A 24,080-nucleotide genomic window follows, 5' to 3' on the forward strand; every position below is an offset into this window, starting at 1 on the left:
TCAAGTGGTTATATTTATACACTCAGGTGGAGAGGGCAGGGGCGGGACTGATCAGAGAGTATTTCGTTACAAGCTTATTGGCGACCACCAGAGAAGGTGATTTCTGCCTGGCTGGTCAGAAACAGATGGGCTGTGTGAGAAGTTGCAGGCTCTCGCTCTGCAGGCAGGGGAATGGGGATCAAAGACACGAGATAAGGCCGGCGCTTCCCAGTGCCCTGGCTGTCCAAATGGTCACAGATAGCAGAGTTTATTCAGGATGTGATTCTTATCTTTGGGTGCAGGCTTAAGGCTCCCGACATCTCCTCCCTTTCTTTTTTAGAAAGGTGGGCTTTGACCGAGAGAGGGAACAGAGGCCCGACTCCTCCCGTGAGCTTTTAATGAACTCACCAGCTATGGCTCTTGGTATCTTTTGGGGAGGAGAGGCAGAGCCGGTTTGTGTAAGATTAATATGATACCAACCTCTATGCAAGTCAGGCATGTTCTCAGGAAGGACTAGAGAAGGCACAGAAGGGCCCTTCCTTGCGGTGCTTTGCCCGTCACTCTGCTCGGTGCCCATACCTCTAGACCCTCCTCCAAGGGTGAGGTAGGCATGTCTCTAGTTTCATGCCGCCCCATGTGCGGGGGGGAGCTAGGCCTTAAAGAAGTCGATGCAGGCGCAGGGGTGTATTAGAGGGGTTAAGATTTCTAGGGTGCCGGGGATCTTGCTCCACGTCGTCATCATCCTGAGTTGTCAAGTGGTGGTAGTGGACGGCAACAGCTGGTTTAACTAGTTGATCAACCTGTGCTTTAATAAAAGCAGTTAGTTTTTGCACTGCCCAGGGGCCAATCGACAGTAAAAGGAGGAGCCCTGCTAGAGGTCCGAGAATAGTAGGAAGTAGGGTGGACAGCCAGGGGGTTTTAGAGACCCAACTTTTATACCAGGCTTCTCCTTTTCTCTTTGTTTTTGCCGGGTCTCCAGATTTTTCTTTATTTTTTCAATACTGTCTTGGACTAACCCAGTTTTATCTTTGTAAAAGCAACATTCTTCTTTAAGGGCAGCGCACAGACCGCCTTCTTTAAGAAATAGAAGGTCAAGACCGCGGCGATTTTGAAGAACTACCTCAGAAAGTGAAACAACAGATTCTTTAAGGTTATCAAGGCCTTCTTGCAGATTTTGAATGTCTTTATCTATGGCCAAGCTAAGGGTATGGAATTGTTGATTTGTAGTAATTATAGAGGCAATGCCGGTTCCTGCTCCGGTGGCCCCCAACCCCAAGAGGACTGCCAGAGTGATGGCAGTTACAGGTTCCCTTTTGACACGCGGGGCACTATGATAAAAGGGAATCAAATCTTCAGGAGGATGTATTGAGACCTTAGGTAGCAGCACAACTAAGACACAATATTCATGATTTTCTACCAATAACTGGGGGACAATAGACGGGGTTATTCCAAAAGAGCAAGCGAAATACGTTCCTTGGGGAGCAACAAGGAAATGGTGTTGTGTTAAAGGCGTATGGGAGGTATTGCAAATAGGCAACAATTCAGGGGGAAGAAGCAATGAGGTACTATGAATGCAGAGGCCAATTCCTGACAATTGGGCCAATGTAAGCCCGGGAGAGGACTCAGAAAAAGGAGAGTCCACCCAGCGTGTCTGCCGTGAATCATTGGTATAGGTCATGTCTGGCGAGACAGTTGCAATGCCTTCATAAAGAGGGGGAACAGGGGAAAAACACATCCAGCAATCCTCATAGGTCGAGGTGTTAAGGGATTGTGCAGTGGCATTAGCTAGGGCCTTTAGGGCCTCACCTGTGGAAAGCCTAACGGGGGGCAAACGGGCTTGATAGGCAGTGCTTTGGGGAGGGAGAGGAGTATTCTCCCAGAGGGGTGTTTGGGGGCTTTGCGGCCGAGACAGGGCTTTATTTGGGCCTAAAACAATTTTTGGTTCAGTATTAGGTGAGGAGCGAATTAGCTTCACCTTGAATGTGAACCCTGGATCTGTTCCACTTACATAGGCTCTCAGGCCCCATTCATGTCCCCTTGTCCATCCCTCAAGGGGTGCTCTTTTTCCTTTATCGGTAAAGGAAATAAGAAGGGGAGTGCACCATCCTTGGGTTGTATGTGCACTCTGGCATTCAGGGGTGGGTGTATTGTTACGCCGGGAGTTACTCCAACCCTTTTTAACGGTTATATAATCCCATGTAGAGACAGGGTGCCAGTAGGCGTCGCCAGTAGTTTCACATCCCCAGGAGGCACAAAAAGAGGAATCTCTGAATCCACATCGATAATTAAGGTTTCTACTTCTGTGCCCGCCTGGGCAGACATAAAAATCAGATTCTCTAAGAAAGGTCCTCCTACGGGGTGTATTACACCCTGCAGGGGCAAAAAATTGATCTCTCTGGTGGGGGCTACTAGGTGCCTTGGAAAGGGGGAGAAAAGTATCCGGGAGTCCCCACGCTGGTGCGGCTCCGGCAGCTAGGCCACATAGGTCTGGAGTGAGTGTAGGCCATGGGGTGGTACTTGCCAAAGTTGAGGTAGTATAAGCAATGTCACCCGCTTCATTGACGACAGTCCAAGTAAAGTTGAATATTCTATGCGCGATGCAGGAGGGCAGCAGAAACACGAGCAGAAGGAACATCATTCTGAAATTAAGCAGAGAAAGCTTCTCAGGGGTCACCCTGGGTAGGGTTAAATGGCTTAATTAGCCTGTCGGGTAACCAGCGCGCGTTCTGTGCAGCTGAATCATAAATACAAGCATGTCCTTTTCCCCAGATTAATACTGGGTGGGGCCCATGCCATTGAGCGGTAAGTGGGTCCTTCCACAGGGTGCAAAGGTATAGAGAAAAAGCAATCCTTGAGATCAATGACAATTTTAAAGAACTTGTTGGGAATAGCAACGGGGGAAGGCAGCCCAGGCTGTAAGGGCCCCATGATTTGCATTGTTTTATTAACTTCTCTTAGGTCCTGTAAAAGCCTCCAGGTACCATTCTTTTTTTGAATAACGAAAATGGGGGTATTCCAAGGAGAGGTAGAGGGCTCTAAATGGCCAGCCTGTAATTGTTCCTGCACTAAACGGAGGGCGGCCGAAATCTTATAAGAAGGGAGGGGCCACTGATCAACCCAGACAGGATCCCCTGATTTCCAATGGATCTTATCCGCCTGGGGTGCAGGAGGATCAGTAACCCTTATGAAAAATGCTCCTTATACCCTAGACCATGACGGTTTGTTTTTGAGGTGGTCTCAATGGGTGAGTTAATTCCCTGATTAGATTTTCCAAGTCCTTTACCAGGTATGAACCCAGATTGTAACATTTGTTTGGTGACCACCTCGTTAGGGCTGCATAATATTGCCCCCATTTGTGCCAAAATATCTCTCCCCCACAAGTTAACAGGTAGACCTGGGACCACAAAGGGTTGGATTTGACCAGAGTTTCCTTCTCCATCTGACCACGTAAGAATCTTGCTACTCTGTAGGGTATTATGAGATTGGCCAATACCTTGAAGGTGGGTGGAGGAGGGCTGTAACGGCCAAGAGGAGGGCCAATGTTCTTGGGAAAGAACAGTGGAATCTGCACCCGAATCAAGTAAGCCCTCAAAAGACTTTCCATCTATAGACAGCATGAGAAGGGGTCGCTCCTTGGTAAGGGGTTGGACCCAGTATGCATCCGAGGACCCAGGATTTGAAGCACCGCGGTGACCCCCCTATGAGGGAGCCCCTTTGTAAAAGGCACAGGGAGTGCTTGAGCAATTCTTTGGCCGGGAGAAATATTTAAAGGCCCTTTCGTGGCCGCCGCCAGGACCTTTATTTCCCCCTCATAGTCAGCATCTACTACCGAGGGAAAGATGGTAATACCAGATAAAGTGGCTGAGGCCCGTCCCAGAATTAGGAAGTATGTTCCAGAAGGGGGAGGACCGAAGACCCCAGTATTAATGACTTGGGGCCCATCCTCAGGTATTAATATTGTACCGGAGGTGGCACAGAGGTCCAATCCTGCGCTGCCTGGGGTGGCTCGTTGGAGGGTGCCTGGTTGTTCGGCTGTCGGGGCCCCGTAGCCGGGAGGAATTGGATGGGCGTTGGGCCCCGGGGCTGGGCCCTCTTCCCGTTTCCCGACAAGGGAAGAAGTGGGTTGCCCGCGACATCAGTTTTAGAGCGGCACTCACTAGCCCAATGCTTCCCTCTCTTACAGCGCGGGCAAAATCCCGGAGCGCGGAGTACGGGAACAGGAACTGTAGGGGGAGCTAAGATCTGCCCGGTACAGGGAAGTGAGCATTGTCGGGCAACATGTCCAGGTTGTCCGCAGCGGAAGCAACACCGAGCGGCAATGGGGGTATTTTGGGGAACAGGAGTGTTACTATTAGCATGTTGCATTACAGCCCCGATGGTCAACTTTATTTGATGGGCGGTGGAATCGACATCATTGCATAAGCGGATCATCCCATGAATATCGAGATTTCGGATGTGCCCCTTTAAAGCCGCTTTACAGGCATCATTAGCATTTTCATAAGCAAGCTGTTTTACAAGTTTCCCTTCCCCGTCTTCTGGCCCCAGGACGCGCTCCGCAGTTTCCTATAAACGTGCAACGAACTGGGAGAAAGGTTCATGGGTCCCCTGAACTATTTTGCTCAAGGGCGTGGTGACCGAACCTTTTGGAGGAATGGCTCTCCAGGCCCCGATAGCGGCGGCCGCTGTTTGACTAAGGATCCCAGCGGACAAGCTGCGTTGTTTACGCTCAGAGGCAAAGTCTCCCCTCCCACATATCTTATCAGCAGTCCAGGTGGCCATGGGAGACCGGGGATTTTTCTGGTTGCGCATTGCCTGAGTTTCCCCCCTATCAAGAAATTCTGCTTTCCAAGTTAAAAATTCTCCCCTACTCAGCACAGATTGGGCCACTTTTATCCATTCTCCCGGCAACAGAAAGCCATCGCCAGGCAAACTTTCAAGTATGGACAAGGTAAAGGGAGCTGTGAGGCCATAGCTCTTTATAGCACTGTGTAAATCTTTGACAGTTTTAAATTTTATCCGTTCTACAGTAGGCAAAAGGTTCTGATAGTCTCCCTCATTTTCAGAATCGTTATGTGGGCTTTTCCCTTCTTCCTCAGATTGTGCCACATCCTCACAAGCTGGGTCATCAGGTGTGCTGGCTCTAGAGGCCTCTTGGGCGTCAGTAGACGCCTTCTGAGTTGTATCTGGGTCCTGTGAGGGTTTGGTACCGGATCGAGTCATGATGGGGAAAACAAAGGGTTTGGCTCGGGGTCCCTTAGGGGGCTTAGATTGAGGCCCCGAAAAAATAGAATTTTGTAGAGCGGAGACTTCTAATTGTAAATTAGCCAATTCACTCTGTAAAGTAAAGACGCCTTTGAGGCTTTGAATTTGTTGTTGCAGTTGTTTCTTTGTCTCCAAAAAGGGGTCAAGAACCGCCTGAGGGATATGGAGGGGGTTGTAAGGAGGGGGGCACGTGGCAGGCTTCCCTGCAGCAAAAAAGGTATGAGATGAAGGCCAAACAGGCTCATGATTTTTGGCGGCCTCGTCCTCCAGAACAGTTGCATCTCCGGGATCAAGGGGTTCAGGGCCGGGTTTTGGGATTATGGGGTATATTTGAGAATAAGGGCCTCCAGACGGAGACGAGGGCTCTATGTCCACGACTACAGAAGGACAGGGGGAAGAGGTAGCTCCACCTTTAACGGATGGGGGGCGAGAGAGCTGTTTGAGCGTTTCAGTGGCTACCGATAGCAGCTGTCTCTTATTACTATCAGTTTCGGCCCCTTCAATGATATCTCGAATGAGTCCCCAATAACTGAGACAACTAACGGGGACAGCATTTGGTCCCTCTTTTTCTAGTAATCCATTTAAATCTTTTCCTACTTTTTGCCAACTCAAGGGATGAATATCTGGGCCGCTAAGAATGAACCACGGACATTTTTCATCAACAAAACAGAAAAAACTAACCAAATCCTTTTTCTTAACCCTAACTCCTCTCTCCCTTAACGACTTCTTTATCTCTTTGATAAAGGTCTCCTCTCTGGAGATTGAATGGCCCATGTTTAAAAATGGGACAGCAATGACTTACCCGCCGTTCCGACGTCTGGGGGTCGCAGTCGCCGGGAAGGCACTCCTAGTTGCGTGCACGCCTTTTACTTGTTACGCTGTCCGGTGAAGGTCCGTGCCTCGAGCCCCACGTTGGGCGCCACTTGTCCCGACCCGCAGGACCTAGTTATTGCGTAGAACCCGAGGAGGACCGCACCTTGAAGAGAACATGGGCGGGAGAAAAGAGTGGAGGCAAGACAGTGTTCTGATCAAGCCTCAAAATTTTATTGTCGAGCGGTTATATTTATACACTCAGGTGGAGAGGGCAGGGGCGGGACTGATCAGAGAGTATTTCGTTACAAGCTTATTGGCGACCACCAGAGGAGGTGATTTCTGCCTGGCTGGTCAGAAACAGATGGGCTGTGTGAGAAGTTGCAGGCTCCCGCTCTGCAGGCGGTGGAATGGGGATCAAAGACACCGAGATAAGGCCGGCACTTCCCAGTGCCCTGGCTGCCCAAATGGTCACAGATAGCAGAGTTTATTCAGGATGTGATTCTTATCTTTGGGTGCAGGCTTAAGGCTCCCGACAAAAAATTACCTCAGAAGCGAATCCAAGCAAATTAAAATATAAAGTTTAAATGAAAATATTTCTTCAAGGGGAAAACTCAGTTTTCATTGGGATTTTTAATAAAGTACACTATAAGATAGCGGTTTTCATTGTATGCTTCAGGACCATTATTTGCAACCTTTCATACATGAATCTGAATTTAATTCTAATTCTGTTGTGTCTTTTGAGGTTTCAGGTAAGATTTCCTTAAAAAAATAAAAGGAGAACTGATGAGTTATTTTGTGAAAATTAACTCAAAATATATAGCTCACTTGCAAAAATATTAATATGCGAATTTTCATCATGCATCTGCATAACGTGTCCGTAGTAGATAGAAGCTTCGTTATGGCTGCTGAGTGACCTGTTCCTTTCTGCTTGGCATTTCCCAGAAGCGATGGGTGGCAGAGGGAATGCTGAGTGCAGCCCAACTCACACTTTCAGAAAAAATACCAAGGGACCCCAGGGCCAAGGAAGTGGGCTTTAAAGCCCCTACCAGAGGCTTTCAAAATAGATGATTTTCTGGTTTGGTAACATTTTCCCACAGCAGGTCATACAAAGTTGCCTAATGCTTCCCCCTGCCTCAAACATGGAGTGTAGCATTTACCACATTTATCTATGCGTTTATCCCTGTATCCATCCATTAATCAATGTTATTATTAACCTGATCAGCTTTTGCTCATCATCTTTCATATCCAAGCTCAATTCAACAACTTTTCAGAGATATCTTCCTTAACTACCATAAAATACTCAGTTTCCCAGCCTCTGGTCCCTCTTTGTCACTCAGTGAAGTGACGGCGGGGTTCAGCCTTCTGACATGGTAGAGTGGATGTGTGGTGGGGAGCAGGGAGGAAAAGCTCAGTGTGGACATCCAGGTAGAGTGATCTAAGTGGAGGATGGCATGTGTGGACCAGAGCTTGGGGAACCTGGCCGAGTGTCCCCTGCCACGTGAATAACAGAGAAGGAATGCCGGTGTTTAATACTAACTTCAGTTACCCATGGAGGAGTTGCACCAGGAAATATGAGATAAGCCTACAAAGCTTTCCCTCCAAGGCCTTTTTTCCTGTAGGGACATGGGATCTCATTCTGGATCTCTCTCTCCCTCAGGGAATCTTGGTGTGAATGCTGTGTTCTGCAGGCCCTGGGTTTGTTCTGAGCGACATTGATGTCTGCATGGTACGTTCGTGGGAGGTGCCCATGATAAGTTTACTCTTAAAAAGTTACACGTGGTTACATGCATAGATTCTCATTGCAAGAAATGGAAACATGCACAATCAAAAATTCCACCTTTTGTCCCCCCAAACTCCTTTCTGCAGCAGTAATTACTGCTAAAAACTTCCTGCATGTCCACATAGACCATTCCCTTTGCATGTACTTACAGACATGTGGACAGAGATGCACAGATAGTATTTGTTTCTTTTTTCCTCCAACATGTTATTATGAACAATTTCAAACATACAGAAATAAGAATTATAGAATGAATCTCCTTATAACCACCTACATTCTAGAATTCACGTTTGGTTGTGTTTCTTTATTGCATATCACTCCATTTATCCATGGTACCCTCTATTTATCCATGAATTGATTCATTTTTTTTTAAAGTGCATTTTAAAGTAAGTTATTGATATCAGGGCATTTCACCCCAAAACACATTAGCATTCAGTGCATCACACCAACCCAGACTTTCCATCCTATACAGTTTGAGAAGTGAATGTATACATGTAACTGACACTCCTATCAAGAACATTGTCTTCCCTTCCTGCCCCTTCTGAGTCAATCCTGTTCACATGCTCCACATCCTCTCCCTCCTACCTCTCTTTCTACTCTTCTTACTTCTTAGCATAGATGATTGTTTCCTGTTCTAGAATTTCATATAAATGGAATCTTACAGTGCATACTTCTTTATTTCTGCCTTCTTTACCTAAGCACGATATTTGGGAGATTCATTCATATGTGGCCTGTATCTGTAGTTACTTTATAAAAACAGCTTTATTGAGGTGGAATTGACCAACGTGAGCTCCCGATATTTAAATTGAGTAATATAAGTTTTGACATATTCAAATACCTGTGAAACTATAGCAATGGGCAAGACAGTGAACACAGCCAGCATTCCCCAGAGTCGCCTGAGCCTCATTATAGTCCTCCCCTCCAGGTCCTCAGACACCTCCTCCATCCCCAGGCAATACCTGCTCTACTTTCTGTCACTATAGGCTCTTGTTGAGGTTTCGGCTAACAAAAGTTGGAAGAAACTAACAAAAGGTACAAATTTAGAGCAGGTTAGTCTCCCAGATTTCTGCTCTGAATCTGGTCAAACGAGGGCACCAACGGCCTCCCCTTGTCTTTTCTTTGCCAAAGTTAGATTGGCAGATACAAACACTTGGAGGCAGTACTTCCTTGGGCGTCATATTTTGGTCACTCTCAGATTTTCATATGTTCTGTTGTCTTCTTCCTCACAGTAGTTATTTTCCCATTTCTACCATTTTGTGGCTTGGAGCTTGGCATGGATATAGCAAGAGGATTTACTCTTTTGGCTTTTTGCCTGCTGAAGGGCACAAGTCGTATTTCATGTGTTTTCAGGCTGCCAACTGTCATGTCAGAGGCCAGAGAATTGGTAGTTGCCTGGACAGAAATGTGGATTGCACCATACATGTGGCTGATGTCCTATCTACTGAGGCTGCCAACTCTCAGGGGTTCGTCTAAATTTTTATTTTTTAACACTCTTTGGGAGTGACTGTGGAGCCTGGGGCCTGTACTGTTTGAGCCTCTTTAGGGACATTTTTTGTTTCTTGCTAAGCTATAGAGGTTTATTGCTTTTGAGTCACATTCAGCAGAAGTATACCTTTGAGAATCCTTTGGAGAAACAAAAGGGTTTAGTACTTCTAGGAGAATGCAGTGGTTGCCATGGCCTAATATCTAATAAGAAGATAATTGCATGGAATTTTTAAGGGGTTCTTACTCTAAAACAAATGTGACATTGGTGCCTATGGGAAGATCAAATTTAAAACAAGACTGGAAGGTATTATGGCTAGTCTATGATACACTTCCTTAACAAGATGAAAGTACAGAAACCAGACTTACAATGAAAATGATAACCTATTTATACCATCGACCCACCCTTATCACATTGTAGTCATATAATTTTTCAGATGGGCCCCTGGAGCAAGTCCTTATCAAGATCAGAATGGCCTGATCACAAATGGCCAGACCCTCCGCTAATGGTTAGAAGCTGGTACAACTGGAGGGTGATATTTAGCGCCATATAGGAGCTATATTTTGAGAGCTCCTTTCCTAAGACTAACTGGGCCAAAATGGAACTAAGGGCTACAAGAGGAGAAAAACATGTGGAAACCTTTGTGGAAGGATCCCACATACCACACTCTGAAGGCACACAACTCTACATTTAGGCATAGTAACTCTTTGATTTCCACTTTAGTTGGAATTCTGATCCTTGATATAAAGAAGCAAATTCAAGATGTAGTCGAATGGACAGGTCAGATCTTGATGTTATCACTGAGGATGAGATGCAATTCTTTGAAGAACTGAAAACAATGGTCCTTGTCTTACTAATATCATCTATACGAAAGCAGCAATGCAGATCCAGGTGTACTATAAAGCCCACCCATCCTGGTAGTGATCTCAAAGCCTCCTTGTCCACCTCAGGATTATGCTGATACTGTAAAAATACATGGCATTAGAAAAAGTACTGACTGCACTTAAGAGAAAAAACTTACATAGTGATTGACCTAGGCCTCTGATAATAGGCAAATCTGTCTTAGAATTTATTTAAAATGCTTACATCCTTCCTCAGGCCCTTGCAGAGGTAAATTTTCTACCATCCAGGACCATCTTTTCCAGATCCTGAAAACCCTCTTTAGATCCAAACATCCAAGGAAATAAGACTACAGCCTGACAGTCATGTGATCCTGGTGTGAACACCATGCGATTCTCACATGGTTCCTGTGTGAGTGCTCTGTGATCCCCAGCTGACCTTCATGCAATGACCAATGCTGCTGCCATAAAACAAGGTTCCTAAAAACAGACCAGGGCACCACTGCTGTGCCTTAAAATGTTTCTTCTCATCAGCAGCAGCCCCTATCATAAAGCAAGTTCCCTCACAAGAGACTCAGCCTCAGGCCTTAAAGCGGCAGCAGTGCAACAATAGCTGCTGTTGCCATATCTCAGGGCCTTCAGGACACATGTAGCCTCACAGTGCAGTGCAGCAGCAGTACAGAAGGCTCTGCCCCTGCCATAAAGGAAGTTGTCTAGAGCAGATGCTGCCTCAGGCCCTAAGTAGTGTCATGATGGTAGCTGCAGCTGCTGCCATAAACCAATATTTTTCAGAACAGACACAAACTCGTTCCTGAAAAAGCACCAGCCTCTGCTGAACCTTGGCTGAATCTTCACTGTTTTCCCTGGTCTATCATTGATTTCTTTAGCCCCCACCCTGAGCCTGAAGTATGTACACCAGTCCAGCCATCCACATCAGAGAGTGGTCTCAGCCTTGGTTAAGACACCATTACCCCAACTCTCTAGACACTCTCACTTATCACAGGTGTGCAGAGGGTGGCTATTCCAACAAATCTGCCCCAGAAGCTTGGAGTTCAGCTCTCTTGAAAATGCTGCAGCTGGAGTGGAGTCCCAAACCTTCTTCAGCATCGGCTCCTAGGCCAGAGCAAAGGATCCCACCCTGACAGACTGGCTCTTCGGTTGTCCCTGGGGTCCACAATCTGGCTCCTGCAGGCCTCTCTGTGGTTTTACCATAACCAATCTTTCTGCTCTCATCCTGGGTTCCTTTTTTCTCTGGTCCTTCTTGGCTGCCCTTTTTACATGCAAAAAAAAGTTTGGTTCACACCCCACTACTCTCAGATGTGGTGAAGTACGGGTCTTTAGCAACACTGTTAATTTAAAAACAGTCCTGGGGAAGGTTGAGACCTAATAGGGGAGGGTGGCCTACAGCATTCACAAATAAGAGCCATGAGTAAAGTAGGTTGATTTAGGGTATGGCAAGCTCAACATCAGGTTTCACCAGGAGGGCTCCACATTTTAGTGGGAAGCTTTCAGGACTCAGATGAACACACCTGTGGCACAACCTAGGTTGTAACACATTCTACATTATCAGAAAACTATTGAAAACCTAGCTTTTCCTAATTTCCACTCAGGTGATATTCCTGATACCCACTAGAAGGGAGCAGAGAAGAAATTTTTCTAGTGTTATCCACATAAATGTTATTTCCAAGTTGCACACAAGGTGGCACCAGAGAAGTGCTTTTCCTGGTGTTTTGCGCTCAGGTATTATTCCCCAAATGGAAACGATGACAGCAGAGAAAAAATTTTTCTGCTTAGTGATATTCAGATGTGTGATGTGGGATGTAATTCCCAAGATACACACCAGATGGCAGAAGAAAGAGATTTTCCTGATGAAGCCACTCATGTGCTAGTCCCAAATGCACTCAGTATGGCGGCGCAGAATAACTATTCCTAATTACTCTGACTGAGTTGTTCTAGATGGCAGCACAGAAGAGCTTTCCTGGTGAATTCCACTCCAGTGTTATTGCCAAAATGTCCACGAGATGGTGGAAAAGAGAGTTTTCATGTATTAAGGGCTCCACCCACACCACATTAATGAGAATGCCGATCCCAGGTACTAAGCTCATATTAGATAATTCCAGTATTAGGTCCTTCATGTGCCTTATATCATCTACTGCTCCCATTTGCCAGATGAGACAGAGAAAATAATTTTTTTCATTTTGCAGCAATTTAAACCGAAGACTGATTCTAACACAGTTCTGAGTACAAAACTGACATCTAAATGGCTGGTGAACAGAAGAGCATAAATGCAAAGGGTCCGGGACAATAGAGTAATCCAAATAGTTTTTGCAGCTTTGGATTGAAGCTGAGTCATTCTATTTGAAGAAAGCCTGCACATAGCTTAGTGGTAAGGCTTGCCATGCACTCACAGAAGCAGGTTTTTGGGGTGAGGTTTGGGTAGGCAGCTGAGGATAGGGAGAGGCTGGAAGGGGGTAGGTGCTCTGGGCCTTTAAAGGAGTACAACCAGCCTCCATCACTATGAAAAATGACTTCCGCACTCTACACCATGGATGACCTTGGGCCTTTAAAAATCTGTTGTTTCTCAGCCCAGAGCACCAGACTACTTCTGCCCTTGTTCTCTTACTCTGAGGCCTCAATTATCATGAGTTTATAGAATTGCAGAATGGGATCTAGGAGGGCAGTTCCCTTATGGGGGAGTACCCGAGTCCCAGACAGGTGAGAACTGACTCCTGGTCCTACCATCTACTAGCTGTGTGACCTCGGGCAAAAAACGCAACACTCAGTCTCCTCACAGGGAAGTTGGGGATAACTGCTCCCTGTTAGAAGACGATGAAATTTTAGTGCAATTGTTGCATTTTAGCTCTCACCCAACAAATAATCAGCACTCACACCCCTCCCCCTTCCCTTTAATCCTTTCTCTGCCTTCTATTGGCTGAATAAATCAGGAATTTAGAAAATAGTCTCCTTTTAGCAGAATAAGCTCTCCTATTGGTATCCAAATAATCACAGTCCCCCGAAGTGCTAACTCTGGCATCTGTGCTAGCTTTATCCTTAGGAGAGCATTAACCACAGCCTTACTCTTAAAGTCAGTCCCTGTTCTCCGTTATAGGGTCATCCCACCATAAATCCCTTTACTATTTTGTACAATCCACCTTTCCCAGTGGTGGCTTCTGCAATTAGGCCCCTCTCAAACAAGGCCCAGCCGAACAATGGGTAGAGAGTCACCTCTCAGCTCTGAAAGGATTTCATGGCCCCCAAAATCATGCGTCATATTGAAACTAACACACATTCATTTGTGTAAATTTTGAGATCTCCCTGGTGCTCAAACATACAGAGACATGTATGCAAAAACTCTTACACCAAACATTACAGTACCGACATTGATGGCAATGGGTACTGGGCCTAGTTAATCCCGTCAGGCCTCACATGCCTTTCCTGTTCTGTGCAGTGCACCTCTCCCCGTGGCAGCTCCTGCTGTCAGGCCCCTTTCAAACAAGCTCTGGCTAGGCACTGGACGGGGCGTCTCCTCTCAGCTGGGAAGGAACCCGTGGTCCCAGAGGGCAGGGATTTGGTTGAAAGGAATGATGTTTCTTTGGTGGAAAGCCCCAAAGTACACAGTCATGTGTGCAAGCACACTCACACCTGACTTTACTGTACTGACATTGATGGCACTGGGTACAGCGCCTAGTTAATCCCGTCTATGGGATGCCCCATAGATTTCATTGTCTTCATGGAATACACGGAGTTGGAGTTGCATTTCACAGCCTCTGGTGGTAAAGCATACTGAAGGGGTAGCTATGCTATTGTTTTGCTTGTTCTGGGGTTTTACTTTTGCTTATGAATGCTCCCAGTACTTAATCTTCTTTGAAATGATTTTCTGGTAGGATTTTCCACCCAAATATTCCATTCAAACACAATTGTGATACTCCATGCAAGTAGGTAATTGGTTCGATTGTTTCATTTACCAACACATTATTTTTACAAATGTGAAGGGGCAGGCGAGTTTCTGTGTTGTCTTCCTTTCCTGCAAGAAGAAAGATCTACCTTCAATGATGGGGGACTTGCCTTGTACTTCCTCCAGTTCTTGAGTTGTCTTTCCCCAGCTCATGCTTTCAAGCAGTGTTGTCAGTATTATTTTTTATTTTGAATTCCTCTACTTCTGGACTTTGGCTAGCCACAGCAGTCAAGAAATGACAGGGCGAGCTAGAGACAATCTGTCTTCTTTTCGGAATCCATTGAAGGGATGAGTCTCATTTTCACCTTTGGCAATGTATCCCATGGGATTGCTTCAGCATCATTTGCATTTGAATGAGAGCAGCTGCCATCATCCCAGCATTCCTTGCAGACAGGCCAGTGTTGTTATCTGGAGCTTATCTGGAGGCCTTGAGAGCTGGTGGACCCTTCGGGTAGATCTGGGCAATACCATTCCCATCACCTTCTCTCCCTCTGAAGAATGTGCATCCCTCCCCTTTGTTCCCATGCCAGAAACTGCTCCAGGATACAACACTGCTGAGGGCCCATGTGGATGGTAAGTGGAACTGAATGCAGTGAAGGGCTTTGTATCAAATTTGAAGATTCCGGAGGGCAGGGGTGGAAGTTGATTGTTTTATCTGCCCCCCCAAGATGAATCTTTGAAGTAAGTGTCCTGCATTAATAAGCCAGCCTGCTAGGTGTCTGGAGAGGGCTGCCTCTCACTTTGGGAGCTCGCCATCTTATGAGTGTGGGGTATGCTCTTGGATCACATCTGGAAAGTTTCTGAGAGAGTTGGGACCCAATAGCATGATATTTGGCTAGGAACCCTCTGCTCACCTTCACATAATTCACTTATGACTTTTAAAGTATCCTTTCCTTGCCTCATGAGAAAGGGAAGCCTTTGAGGATGTCATCGACAGCATACTCAGTGATGAAGATAGAAATAGGCAGAATAAACAAGCAGCATGTTGCCCTCCATGTGCGTAAATAAACATGCTTTCCACCATCTGGAACAAATATTGGTCTTCAAACATAATAGGAGGCCAGAGAATTCTGCATGTGCAAACTACGAGGTCCCAAGTACAAGTTGTGCTGAAGGGAAGATTATGATGGTTGTTAATTATTTGGTGGCAAACCCACTTGCCCTCATCGGTTAATGTTCACGTGCTGCATGCTGTCCTTTCTAGGCTTTAAATATTTAATGAAGGGCTGCCCTAGGAAACTATTTAAATATTAGGGGTGGAGTATCTTCGTTCTATATAAGGCCTGTCCTTCCTGGTACTGCTCAGCCGGCCCTGGGCTTCTGAGGTATCCTGCAGACTCTCTAGACATGGCTACGACCAGCACATCAACCATTAAATTTCAGCACTGTGGGTAAATCATCCAAATGTCGTGACATTTTCCAGACTGAAAGAAAATATAAAATGTCGTCATGACTAGAGGGCTACATCTTGCAGGGCTATGTTTCCATGACAGTGTAAGGAAGGAGATTGAGCGAAACTTGGACATTGTCTCCTTGAAATCAAAAAGGAAAAAGAAAAGAAAATTGGAGTGGTTAGCTACGATTCCCATCTCTTCTACCAAACATCTTAAGGTTAAAACACTACTGGCAGAAAACAGTATGCAGATTATTAAAGTTAATACTCAATTCATAAAATTTTACATATATTTCATGCCAATATTAAATAAAATAAGTTTCTTCCTGACAATGTGCAATGGTTTCCTTCCAGTTTCAATCATATCCCCTTTACTGTAACTTTTGGCTCACTTACTTATTTGCATGCCAATCTGCAGATTCTTCATTTGTGCTTGATTGAAGCTAGGATCCCTGATGGTCATCCTTTCTAAAAGGTAGAATTGTTTCTTTTTCTCAGGGTGGTTTTTGGTGTGTTTATTGGTTACCCATGGAAATTAGTGCTTAGAATTCACATTTTTCACAGACATAAAATGTAGGAAAATGTAGCACCACGACCTGACTGTATTTACATGGAAAATGGCTTCACCCATCTTCATTCTCTTCAACAGGCCCATTCCCTCGAGGATCTTGCAGAAGGAGAATTGTTCTGAAGCCCCATCAGCAGGAGGCTCTGCACATATTGTTTCAACAGAACCCCTACCCCGGTATAACTGGGGACCAGAACACAACTGGCCCAAGAAATTGGCTTACCAGAATCCAGAATCCAGAATCCAGAATCCAGGTAGGCTGGAGTTTCTCGTTTATGTTGTCTCAGGGTCAATTCGTAGACAGAATCTGGGCCAAGCAGTTGGAAGTCACTCCCTAGGGTCAGCTAGTGTGCTTAGAAGACGTATTTGCCTTCTTCTGTCATGATGTGTGGAGAAGGAAAGAACACAAAATATTTATGGGAATGCGATGTAGAAGGAGAAAAATCTCAGCTCAGGAATGCCCTGGCTCCTTGTTATAGTTTCCAATAAGCCATGGGCTGCAGGGAATTCAATTTCAGGGGAGAAGATGTATTTCTGCTCCCTAATGCAGCCCTCATGGTCATTTGAGATGGACTTTCCTCCAATCCTGGTAATGAACATGCATTCCTTAGGAGCAGATGGATGTAGGTGGTGATGGGAATCGGTGCTTTGGGAGGATGGCCCACAAGACCAGGATGGATTGGGATGGCTGTGCCATGGCTCTTGCTCTTTATGCCTGGCCTCCCAGTCATCTTTTGTTCTGAAGACCGACCCTCTGCTTAGTTTCCAAGTAAGTCAGTAATGAAACAGAGGTCACAGTTTGAGCACTGTGCCTGGGACCTTGGAACAGTTCAATAGGTATCAAATGTCTTTCATTAGACACATTTTGTTTGGAGTTGTCAAATTTACCACGCCAGATGCTCAAGACTTGTAAAACTACAGACTGCCCTTCTGTTCCGTAATAAGGAATGACACACCGTTGCTTTGGAGATGGACTTGCCTTAAAGGTAGATATTGGTTACAGTGATCTCTGCAGCTAGCGGGTACTTTGGAATGAATTCATTAGCTCTCCTCGTTGTCCTCCTGTGAATCTTCTTGACGACATCAGGACATTGGCTGTTGAGGTAGTTTTGCCTCTTGCCTTCACGGTCCTTGTTCCCAGGGTTCCTTTGGGTGGCTGTGGGGTCCAGTCACTAAGGGACATGGTGGCCCAGGACATGTAGGCTCTGTGGGGAAGAGAGCACTCTCATCCTTCTCGGATACCTGTGAATCACTTGTCAGCAGGACCGGCTCTAGGAGAGTATCTCTCATATACTCACAGTCCACTGTGGCCCCCACACCAAAACCAGAGCCAGAGGCACAGCGGATGCACTGGCATGGCTGCTCTGTCTTTGTAAGATGCCCCTATGCAGGGGTGTGTAAAGGAGCCACGGGTCCTTGCAGCTGGAGCGGAGATGTGGGAAGGGGCAGTTCTGCAACTTGCACATGCTGGGACCCTTCCTGCAGAATCTCCGGGGCTCTTAGACAAGCTCCTCTCAACCCCAGAGATTCAGGACCAGGGGGAAGCTTTGCTCACTGGGTATCTCCAGGAAGAGGATACTGCAGGATTTCTGGAATCACCCCTCACTGAGAAGGAATCACCCCTCACTGAGAAGGAATATCAGGTTCTGCTCAACATGCTGTAAAAGTGACCTGGGGCTCAATTTTAGGAGGGAACGGTGTCCTTCTTCCCACCTTGACTTGGACCTGCCTTCCAGTGGGGAGAGATCCAGTGTAATCAGGAGGAGCAAGATGCGGGAATACTCATCGTGTCCTAGAGCAGGAGCATGGATGGAAGGCACAGCTGCCTCTAAAAAACCCTAGAAGTGTTTCCTCTCTCTCCTGCTGGTGACATTTGATGGCCGGCCTTAATGATGGTGGCCGAGACCCACAGTTCCTCCAGAGGCACCATGGGCACCAGACAGCAGGTGCCCTCCCCGAATCTTGAATAACGTGATAATTTGTTACAAGGATCATGACCTCCTCCCTGCCATGGCCAAAGACAGGCCCATATGGGCAACCCAGGAATGGCAGCCTAAACCCCACCCAGAGGATGGGCTGTCAGCATCTGTTTCTCATGGGTATGTCTTTTGGCATTGGGAAGACAACCCCATGAATAGGTGGGTACACCTACAAGAAAGGGATGTCAAGTCTGTGAATCTAGGATGGTGAGGTTTGACTCAAGCTATAAGGACAATGGCACATCTCACTGGTCTCTGCCTGTGAATGGTGGATTGCGAGGTTAAGTCCATAATCTCATGGGATGTGTACATGTGATTTTGCCTTGGAGCCTTGAAGACATACAGCTTTGGGTGGGTGATGGTCATCGACCAGCTCAAAGCCATCACTCGGGGAATCGTATGGGTCTTCCACCTTCTAGCATTCTAGCATGTTCGTATGTGTGCCCATGAATAACTGCCCATAATTGTTCAAATGGATTTTGGGAAGAAAGAAAAAGTCCTGTCTGAGACTTCTGGTTGCCCAACTTCATCTGTATCTTCTCCCTTCCTTTTAGTTGTGCCTTGGAAAAATGCTGTTTAGATTTTTAAGTAGAATTCTACTCTTCATTGGTACAATAAAAAGATATTTGAAAACTCAGTGTGGCTTCTGGGTTGTCATTTGGTGGGCTTGCCTTTTTTCCAGTCCCTCCTGCAATCGTTCAGAGGTTCGGCCATGCCCTTTTGCCTGTGATCATGAGTGAGGGAAGTCAGGGTGCCCAAGCTGAGCCCCCAGCACCTATCTACAGAGATAGCCCAATTACTATCTCTGGAACCTCCCGCAGTCAACAACCTTAACATTGATTCTGTATGTGTGATCTGTGAGGTTTCCACCAGGGTATGTATTTGAAGTGTGAGTGCCTGGATTATTCAGACACAATTTGTGCTTCTAGATTGTATGCAGCAGTGGTCATATCAACAACTTATGCCGACTCTAGGCTCTGAGAAAAAGACCTTCCCCCTGTCTATCGGTCTCTCTTTTTTATTCTATTACTTTAATATTTGTGTTTTTCTCCATTCTTTCTTTGTTGTTTCATGTACTCACACATACGCACATCCAAAAGAGAAATGCACACACACAGTCACTAACACACACACACGCACACATGGAAACATATACCCCCTATGATGGGAACAGAAACTGCTGAGCTATAGAATTAAAAATTAAAAATTAAAAATTGAAAAGTGGGAAGCTAAATCAAATGTCTATAATGCCATGAGTTCCCTTTCCCTGGATATTTTATTTTTGTACAAGATCATTTCCTAGTACACTTCAGGAGCAGAGTTTGCGGACCCATTGATTACATGCCCGTTGTTCTAACACTTGTTTCTCCCAAGTGTACAAGTGTTAAAAGATATTTCTGACTTATTTTCTTTAGCATCACACCCTCTGAGTCCATACAGGTTGTCACATGTTGTAAGATTTCACTCTCCTTTATGACCGAGTAGAGTTATATTCCATTATACATGTCCCACATCTTCTTTACCCAGTTGTCTATGGATGAGCACTTAGGTGTCTTCCACATCTTGGCTACTGTAAATAACACTGCCATGTACTGAAGAGTGCATATTTCTTTTCAAATCGGTGTTTTGGATATCTTTGGTAAATACTCACAAGTGAAAATGCTGGGTCATGAGGCAGCTACATTTTTCCCCCTTTTTGGAGGAAACTCCACACTTTCTTTCCACAGTGGCTGCACTAAATTGCATTTCCCACAACAGCAAGTTAGGGTTCCCTTTTCACCACATCCACACCAACGCTAGTTGTCTGTTGACTTTCTCATGAAAGCCATTTTGGCAGCTGAGAGGTGACCTCTCTTTGAGGGTATTATGCTAAGTGAAATACTTCAGACAGAGGAAGACAATTACCATGTGATCTCACTAATGTGTAGATTCTAAAGGACAAAATAAATAAACAAACAAAGCAGAAACATATTCACAGAAACAGAAAACAAACTAAGTGTTGCCTGATGGGAGGGGAGGTTGAGGCACTGTGTGAAAAAGTGGAACTTAAGTAGTACAAATCTGTATTTCCAAAAATGGTCACGGGGATGTGAAGCCTATAGTGGGAGTGTCGTCAGCTGCATTGTAATAACTAAGTACAATGCCAAGTGCTACTAGACTGATCTGCAGGATCACTTTGTAAATTATATACATGTCCTACCAATAGGCTCTGCTCCTGAAACTCATAGACAATAATAATGAGAATGAACTGTAACTGCAAAATTAAAAATAATCAAAATAAAATAAGAATTCTTGCATTTCCCCGTTGAATTCATATGCGCAAATATAAATTAACTTTAGCTCTAGCTACATCCCTATCCAACACTACTTGTTAAATGTGAGAACATATCTGTAAATACATAAAATCCTAAAATCTTCACACTTGTTGCTTTGCCTGGGCCCTTCTTTCTCCTTATTCACTTTTCTTTCTGTTCACACCTACCTGTATTTGTTGTGGACAGAAATTACAGATGGGCAAGTATGGCAGGATTGAACTGATGAAACAAGAGTCTGGCCAAGGTGGCCTCAAGGAAAATGGGCCACTCGCGTTGCTCATGGCAGCTGTGTGGAGGGTGTTGCTCTTGTCACTAAGGAAGTACAGGTGGTGGAATGGCGACCAGAGGCCTCGCTTCCCTGGCTGGCGGTTCTTGTCTGGCTGTAGATAGCACACACGGCTGTAGTATCCCTGAGTTGAGTTAGACGCCTGCCACCCTGTCACTGCAGAGAGCCTAAGGGCCTAGGCCCCAGCACTGGAGCCCACGCCATCAGAGTGATGCGTGTGGCCGAAAGATGCCTGTGAGCTCTCAGCATACGGCTCCTGAGCCATACCGCAGTCACCTCCTACTGCTGTCCACAGAGACCTGTCCCCTGTGGTGCCCATATAGCAGCTGACAGAGGTGCTTTGGAGAGCGCCCGGAGTAGCCAAGATGAGCCCGATTACCCAGGGGGCCTTCTATGGACAGCGTAATCCCAGCCCTCTAGGAGGACCACCCCGAAGCCCAGCAAGACACCTGCCCCGCCCTCACACCCCAAGTGCTGTCACTCCAGAGACTGAGACTGGGTTTTCTTCCCACTCCTCTGGGGACTAGCAGGCCTCCTCAGGTTTGGTACCATCTGTTCACTGGCATTTCTGTGTACCACCTTTGCTGTGGACTGAAAAGAGGAAGCAATCAACAACAGAGTTACCGTATCTGAAACACAGAACCAATTATCTATTTTACGACATTTTAGTTGCTTCCATGTCCTACCACTGTGAATAATGCTGCTATGAACATTGATGTGCATATATCTTTCTGGATAAATGCTCTCAATGTGTTTTCTTTTTCTTTTTCTTTTTTTTTCCGATAGATACCCAGTAGAGGGATTGCTAGACCATATGGTAATTTTATTCATAGTTTTTTAAGGGACCTCCATACTGTTTTCCATAGTGGCTTTTCCAATTTACAGTCCACCTGCAGTGTACAAGTATTCCTTTTTCCCCACAACTTCTCCAACACTTGTTATTACTTGTCCTGTTGATGATAGCCATTATAAGACCTGAACCAAATTGTATAGAAGAAAACATAGGAACTAAACTCATGGATCTTGGAATTAAAGAGGATTTTATTAATTTGACTTCAAAGGCAAGGGAAGTAAAAGCAAAAATCAATGAATGAGACTATGTCAAAATACTATCTTTCTGGACTAGGGGTGAAGATGGTAGACTAGGTAAAAGCAGGGTTTGTCTCCTCCCAGGTCTGCATTAAAATTACAACCAAATTATAAAATAATCAATGTGGAGAATCACCTGAAGTCCAGCTGATGGTAACACCTAATATAATGATAACATAAAGGAGCCACATTGAAGCTGGTAGGATGGACAAAGTTGGGAATCGGGCTGGACCCACACCCATGGGTGTGGAGGATCACTGGGAGTGAGAGCAAGGCTTCGGAAGCTCTCCTGAAGGAGAGAGTGTCCTGTCTCATTTGGGGACTCCCCAGCCCAGGAAAAAGGAAATTTCAATAACTCTGACTTATAAAAACCAGAGAGGATTCTGGCCACCTAGTTGAGATGGAAGGAGACTGAATCCTTAGATGTCCCTTTGAAGGAAACACACACAGGCTTTCTGACCTGTGGACACTCACCCGGGACACTGGCGGTGGGTCAGAGACTTATGTAGGATTCATTCTGAGAAAGTCTGCATTACCTGGTGCCAGATCAAGGGCTGGAAGGCAGCCACAATTGTGCCTTAGTTCGGCCCCTCTACAGGGTAATCTACAGACTGCCAGAGTTGACTGAGGAGACCCCTCACACAGAGCCATTAGGAAGCTCTGGCCACAAGGGATCAGTCTGCCCCACTCAACCACAGATCTCCCAGCCCTTTTGTTGCTGGAATGCTGCCAAGTAGTGCTCTGATCAGGGCCGAGCATTCCCAGTGGGAGACCAGCACAGCAGCTTTTCTGAGATAAGGCCAGCCAGATCTCTGCTGCCAGCTTGAACTTGGGCAGATCTCCAGGATCTGTGGGCCAGTCCCAGACAGAGCAGGTCTTGCTATGATCTGGGACTTCTGCCAGAATGTGCAAAATATTACCAAAGTTGCTTCAAGACTGAGGCTATATTGATCTGACTGCCATTGTCTCTCTGAGACCCTGCCCTACCCTACCCACAAATTGCCCCAGGCGGCCCATTGACAGTGAACTGCCACAGCCTTGCCCCTTCCCTCCCCTGATTTCCCAATCCATCCAAGCAACAAACTTTGGCTTGCACAGGCCGGGCACTACACAGAAATCAGTGGCAGGCAGACCTCCGATGACTCCAAGAGTTGCAATATTATGTCAAAGAGTGCAGGAGTCTGTGGCACCACCCCAGATAACAGCTGGTCTCACCGAGATCTGTGACAACAACGGGAATGCCCAGGCACAGAAGTTGCAGCAAAACTGAGGATATAGTGGCCTGACGGCCCATGTCTTCCTGTGATACCACTTCACCCAAGTCACAAAGTGCCTGCAGTCCATTGACAGGCAGCCTCACATGCCATGTTTGGCTCTGGGGTTGTGCAGTCAATTCAGGCAACAGACTTTGGCTTGCACATTGAACGCATTTGAGGAAAACAGTTGTGGACAGACCCTGGCTGACTGTTCGAGCAGCAATATCTCTTGAGGGGATTGCAGGGATCTGTATTGGCCTGACAATCCTTGACTCCTTGAGCTCCTGTCCCATCCAATACACAAAGTGTCCATTGCACTTCGATAGACAGCTGCCTCCTGCCCTGGGGTAGCGCATTCAGGCCCAAGGTGGGCAGTATGTGACCTTGCTACAAGTAGAAACTTGTACAGGGAGCCACAGAGACAGTGTTGGCACATAAACTGACACTGCAGTGGCAGGGGGAAATTTACTCAACAGATCCAGGGGATTCCCTGAGTTCCTGCACGACCCAACATGCATATCATCCAGAGGCTCAACCAGTTTCAAAGACTTATAGGCAGCTGACAGGTAATGTCAGGCCTTGAGGAGCACTAGTTCTTCTGCTAAACTGCCATAGGTCAGAGATGGGGAAAAACCGACTGCTTTCTACAGCATTGTCTCTTCCACTTACCTATAGATCCAGCATAGGCAACAACCATCTATGGATTGCTTTGTAGTTCCCACTGGGTAGCTCTGAGCAATCAAAAGCAGTGGCTGTTCTTGGCCTATGGGGGAGCCCCATCCAAGGGGCCACAAAACCAACACATGTAGAGGCTGGCACCAGACAACAACAGAGCACCTTCTAGTCCCATTAGTGATACACACAAAGGGTGGTTACAACAAGTACACAAGCCTGCTAGGACAGATCCTACTCAGTGGGGTCAGATCCCACATAGCAACTCTTACCCTGAGGGTGCAGCCAATTCCCACAGTCAGCCTGAGTATTAATCCCATCCGCTGATCTACTAACAACAATAAAGTCTCAGTGACAACAGAAAATCACACATGACCCACCCAAAGATCACATCCAGAGCTCCAGCATATAGGA

At 46.1% G+C, this 24,080-nt stretch overlaps 1 long non-coding RNA gene across 1 annotated transcript; it reads right to left on the reverse strand.

Moving 5' to 3' along the window:
- Nucleotides 1-1,490: 1,490 nt before the first annotated feature.
- LOC120620468 (uncharacterized) lies at nt 1,491-21,885 on the reverse strand. Its single transcript, XR_005657884.1, has 4 exons — nt 21,875-21,885; nt 9,982-9,996; nt 9,674-9,677; nt 1,491-1,852 (listed from the first exon to the last, which is right to left on the reverse strand). It is a non-coding gene; the product is annotated as an uncharacterized LOC120620468 (long non-coding RNA).
- Between the last annotated feature and the right edge of the window lie 2,195 nt (nt 21,886-24,080).

The sequence above is a fragment of the Pteropus medius genome, unplaced genomic scaffold, assembly GCF_902729225.1.
Source record: "Pteropus medius unplaced genomic scaffold, Ma_sr-lr_union100, whole genome shotgun sequence".
Lineage (NCBI taxonomy): Eukaryota > Metazoa > Chordata > Mammalia > Chiroptera > Pteropodidae > Pteropus > Pteropus medius.